The sequence below is a fragment of the Ixodes scapularis genome, unplaced genomic scaffold (assembly GCF_016920785.2).
Source record: "Ixodes scapularis isolate PalLabHiFi unplaced genomic scaffold, ASM1692078v2 PGA_scaffold4__175_contigs__length_147842914, whole genome shotgun sequence".
Lineage (NCBI taxonomy): Eukaryota > Metazoa > Arthropoda > Arachnida > Ixodida > Ixodidae > Ixodes > Ixodes scapularis.
In genome coordinates, this window is record NW_024609879.1 from 97,812,688 (window position 1) to 97,818,687 (window position 6,000).

General features: G+C 43.7%; 1 pseudogene; it reads right to left on the minus strand.

Moving 5' to 3' along the window:
• Positions 1-1,511: 1,511 nt before the first annotated feature.
• LOC115322577 lies at positions 1,512-3,630 on the minus strand (annotated as a pseudogene).
• Between the last annotated feature and the right edge of the window lie 2,370 nt (positions 3,631-6,000).

A 6,000-nucleotide genomic window follows, 5' to 3' on the forward strand; every position in this document is an offset into this window, starting at 1 on the left:
TTTACTGAAATCTAGAAAGACTGCGTCTCTTTGTGTATTTTTGTCATTTGCTTTTAATAGGTAATGCTGGAACTCTGCTAACTGCGTGTTGCATGAAAATCCACTCAGAAAAGCCATGCTGGGATGGAGTAAAAAATTTAAAGCTATCAAGATATTTGAACATTGAGCTATATAAAATATGCTCAAAAAGCTTAGAGTAGACTGACGTTAGTGATATAGGCCTATAATTTTCTACAAGTTTCTTATCTCCGGATTTAAAAACAGGAATCACATTCGCCGTTTTCCAATCTGTTGGGACCAACACTGTCTCAAGTATCGTTTTAAATATAATAGACAAATACTGTGATACAATCTCGGAACACTTAATGAGAATAACAGGTGATATATAGAGGCCGGATTTTTAGGCACTAAAAAAGCACGTTTTAGGCGCCAAAAACACGCGGCAAAAACAACGTTTTAGGCACTAAAAATAATAAATAGGCGCAATAAATTTTTAGATAAATGCCAATAATTTCAAGTGAAGACGTGGGCAAACTGTAAGCACGGCAGGTAATCCAAAAATGTCATTGCTATGAGGCCACAATGGCAGTAACAGTTCAATTCAATTAAATTCTTTTTTTTTCTCTCATAACAAGTTTTATACATTGACATTAGACGTGGAATTGCCCCGTAATACCTCTGGGCTAATGGCGATCAATTGGCTTAATTTCATAAGCACATTGCTTACATACATGTTCAGATTCGAAAGTCACTCAAGCGTCGCATATTGTGAAACAGGCAGGAGAAACAATACTTGAAATATGGTAATACTGATTTATAAAAGCGCAAAGTTGTGTCTGCCTGACGCAATTAAATTACAATAAATCAAGAGAATAATAAATGCAAGATAGACAAGGTTTGTTAAGAAATTAACATGTTACGTGAGAACTTACGTACAAACTTTAGCAATTTTTTACAGGTACCTTAATTATACAGGCAAGACCTATCAACACTGCCAAATACACATACGCTGATTCGAAATATAAATATTAAGAATTGTGTTTGGACAGAACGTGGAACCTAGTTTAAGAATCACTATGAAAATATAGAAACAATAGGTAACTACCAGCAACTCCAGATTTCCGGGTTCAAAACTGTGCCTCTTGTCGCTGAGAATGAGTTTGTGCGCGGAGAACGAACGCTCGACATCGACAGATGTGATTGGTGCGTACTTATACTTGGGAAGATTCGATGGGTTAATTGACACTGGGATCCTACAGTGCATGCTCACCAGCACGGACTTCTGAAGCTTCTTTAAGGACAGAAAACCCCTTGTTTTTGTCCAAGACCGATTGCAGCTTCGCACGTGCCTTTTCGGCGACGGGTCCTTCGGGAACGGTGGCGATTCTTTCCTGTGCATGGTGAATTAGCGTATTGTTCGTAACAAGAGTTTCTCCCGCACTTTCAAGTTTTTTGATAGAATCCGCTAAGAACGTGAAGTTGGCGCAAAGGTACGCAGGTCTCCTGAAAGGCTATTCACGGAGAGGACAGCTTGAGCTCTTTGTGACTGCAACATTCTCGTCAATTGGAAGGCCGTTGATCACGGCCTTGGTGTCCGAAAAGTAGCAGTTGTAGTACTCAACAGCTTCTAGCCACGTTCCCCATCGTGTGACGACGGGTTCTGGCGGAAGGGGCATATCAGGCAGCATCTCCTTGAAGACGCGCACGCGAGAGGGTGCCTTCAGGAACACGGCCTTGGCTGAACCAATAAGCTCGTTGACTCTCTCGCAGTACTCGACGATTGCTTGATACGACGGTTCCTTTAGAGTATCAACCCAACGGAAACACCAATGGAACATTCATCACACCAGAGCTCCCGCGAGGGGAGGTGGGCGTAATTTTTCCCCATCACTTTCTTTGCCCCTGACGGTATCATAGTTCACCTGGGGAGTAGAGTTGTGCGTCCACCGCGAAGTCCTGCGGGAAAGCCACCCGTAAAGCATGCATGCAGAACCCCCGCTCCGGTTGCACCGGCGCAAAAAGAGGGGGGGCGGGGGGGGGGGGGGGGGGGGAGTGTTAAAAAGAGGACCAGGTTCAAACCCATAAAATTCAGAACAGTAAATATTTCAAGGTAGAATGAATAAAGGTATCAAATTGCACTCGAAAGCGAAACTTGACGCTACATAGTGCTGATTTAAGCGCCAATTTGAGAAAAAAGGCATTTATAGGCATTTATCGGAGTTTAGGCACCAACACCCAAAATAGGCATTTATAGGCACTATAAAACCACCATAAAAGCCATCCTTGACCTGTAATTCGTGCTCATTTATCGAAATGGGGCGATTGGAACGCAAGGAAAAAAATAGGCATTTGCGTAAAATACGGTCTCTGGTGATATACCATCAGGGCCAGTAGCCTTTGACTGATCTAGGCCGCGCAAAAGAGAGGCAATACCATGAACATCAATATCAATATCCGCCATCATGCAAGTAAAACACGTATTTGGTGACTCTACCACATACCCAGAGAGTCCCGGAGAAAATACCGATTTAAAGTAGGAATTGAAGCATTCTGCCTTCTCCGCATTTTCCTTTAGCATTTGGCCGTCAACATTAAGAACTGGGATAGAAATATCGTCTTTCCTGCATGTCTTCAGATATTTCCAGAATACCTTTGGGTTTCGTTTAAGATCGCAGTTTAGCCTAGTAAAAAATGACTGCTTAGCTAACTTTATTGTTACTTTTAATTGATTATTAATATATTTTAACCTTTGCAAATTAAGGACAGAGTTATCTTTACAACGTTTTTTGTAAGCCCGCCTTGCTTTTCCCAGTAGTTTCCGTATTTCGGCATTAAACCAAGGTTTTTGTTTACGCCTTTGCCGCAAAGTTCTTGAAGGTACAAAATCCTCAACTAATTCCAATATTTTATTGCGAAACCAAATCCAAATCTCCTCTGTTGTACAAGACTCAGATAAACATGACAAAGTTAAAAAAATATGTCTGTAATGCATTATTGATGGCGTCAAAATTACCGTTTTCATAGATGAGTACTCTGCGTGGCTCTTAGTTACGCCTGATACATTCAACTCGGTAACAACAACATCGTGATCACTTATTCCAGGATATACCTGGGCGCTAGAAACAATATTTGGGTCATTGCATAAGACGAGATCTAAAATTGCCGTCAGTCAAGTCGGCTTCATGACATACTGAATGAGACCAAATGTATCTATCAATTCTGTGAATATAGAATAAACACGAGATTGCTTCTTGCCGTCGTCCCAGTTAACCACGAAAAGTCTGGCAAATTAAAATCGCCTCCCAAAAAGACGGTGTCTGGTATCACTGATAACATATCTGAGAGTAAAGATATGCCTGTTTCACTTCCGTCTGGCGGATGGTAGATAGTTCCAAACACCACAGTGTTCCCTTTGGGAAAACGAACGCGACACCACACCGACTCAGAGTCATTCTCAAATTTAACTGCACAGCTACTCCACCAAGATGAAACCAGCAAAAAGACTCCTCCTCCGTGTCGATGTCTGTTTTCACGATATACCGTAAATCCCGGCGGAAAAACCTCAGTGTCAGAGACCGTATCGTCCAACCAAGATTCGGTCCCCATAACAATCTGTGGATTCAAAGTCATTATTAAAGATGCAAGCTCATCAACTTTATTCATGATGCTACGGCAGTTCACCACAAAAACAGTAGGTTTCTCTGGCATATCAACAATGTCATTTTTGCTTGGTCTGTTGATAGGAGGTAGGTGTCGTCATTCTGCTACGATCTCGGAATTAGTCGGACGATGCAGGACTGGTTGACACGTGTCGCTGTCCCAGATAAACGTCTGCCCATTTATTAGTAACTTATCATAGTTGAAATAGACCCGGTTTTCTTTATTTTGCCTTTTCTCTTTCGCGTAGTTCCAGAGTTTCCGCAGTTTTTCTTGAACTAGGGGACTGAAGTCTTCCGAGACGCTGATCGGGGTATTTTTAAACCTAAACGCCTTTCGCCTCACATTTTCTCTGGCTTTGCAGCCAGCAAAATGCGCAACGATAGGCCGATTTTTTTCATCTTTAAATGCTCCCACGCGATGGGCTCTTTCGATCTCAACATTGTCGATAGATAACGTTTCTTTACAGATGTCCCTTATTAGTTTCTCAGATTCTTCCCATGTCTCTTTTCGTTGATGATGATGCTATCAGCAGGGCAGCGGCACTGGACCGTAAAAAGCTTTTATCCGATCGCGCGAAGATCAGGAATGACCGCCCGCCCACCAATCTGGTCCTAACGTACGACGCGAACCTACCGAATCCGAACCAAATTTTGAAGAGACATTTTAACGTAATTGAACAAAGCCCCCGACTAAGCCAGGCTATTACCTCGCCTCCCCGCGTTACCTACAGGAGCCCAAAAAACTTAAAAGACACACTGGTAAACTCCCGAGTATCTGCCCCCGCAAATTCCTTCTGCGGGCCATGTCTAAAATCAGGCTGCAAGGTGTGTGACCATATCGTTTCCACTGATATGGCAAGAAGCTCAAAATCAAACTTCAGTTTGAAGATACGCGGGCGCCTTACTTGCGACTCAGCGAACGTATGCGGAATGCAGTATGCGGAATGCAGTACGTGGGACAGACGGAAACAGCATTTAGACTTCGATTTAACAATCACAAGTCGCACATCGACTCTCTCCCTGGTTTGCCACTATCCAAACACATGAGGCTGGAACATTACTCGTTCGAGAAAGTAACAGTGACCATTCTCGAGACCGGCTTTAAATCAAACCACGAACGCGAGCAAATGGAGTCGTACCTTATCCACAAATTTGACACACGCAGGAATGGTATCAATAGAAGCCGAGGCATACTTCGCGTGATTGATGTCTTGGATCCTGCTGTCCCTAAAAAATTCCACTCTTCCTTTTTTTTCCTCTCGTTTGGTTGTTGTGTTTGTGGCCTCTTCCGCAAACCTGATTTTGACGACTCTGTGCAGTTGCGCCCGGGGGAACTAGCGCCTCCGGGGACTCACCTGGTTCAGTCCCGCGACAATTTGGACACACTCTTCCCTTAATTCGACTCTCGCTGTTGTCTAACTCTAACACTATTTGGTCCTACCACCGAAGACGGCCGTTGCAGCTGTCAGTTTCCCAAGCAAGCCTCTCGAATAATTATTCGGTTTTATCGAGTCCTTTGACATTACATTTGTCCGAAAGCTGTTTTAATTCCTTATTCTCTTGCATCAGTAACAAGGGGTAAACTTTATGTATGGATCACGAATTCTTCGTGCCAGCCCCAATTTTTTCCTCGTCATATATGGACGCTTTACATAGAGGACTAACGTGGAACATATGCTGCTGTTATCTTGATGATGTTGTCTTTTCTACCACATTCACCGGCCACTTACAGAGGCTCCGTCAGGTCCTTGGCTCCTTCCGTGCTGCTGGTTGAAATTTATCTCCTAGAAGTACAGTTTTGCAGCCCGCGAAATTCGTGTTTCCGGCCATCTCGTTAATTCTGAGGGAGTACGCCCAGATCCTCAAAAACCACAGGAAGTATCCAAATTTCCAGTCCCAAAAATAGTCAAAGATGGGCAGATTTCTGGGTCTGTGCACATATTTCCGCGGGTTTATATGGGCTTCCTCGGATATTGGCGAACCACTTAACAGGCTTCTCCGTGCTGTAGTTACCTTCAACTGGACTTCGGCACTGCAAGATTATTGTGCAGCACTCAAGAAAACTCAAACATCCGCTCCTATCTTCGGTGATTTTATTGAAAGTGCGGACACTCAAATAAGAACCGACGCCAGCGACCATGGCGTTGGGGCTGTCGGCGCTCAGGTCATCAAAGACGCAGAGCGCGTCATCACGTATGCCAGCCGTACCCTTGCAAAGTCTGGAAGGAACTTTACTACCACAGAAAAAATGTACTTGGCCGTCATTTGGGCAGTTTGAAAGGTTTGCCGATACCTCTACGGTTCCTTCTTCCAGATAGTAACCGATCACCACGCCCTTTGC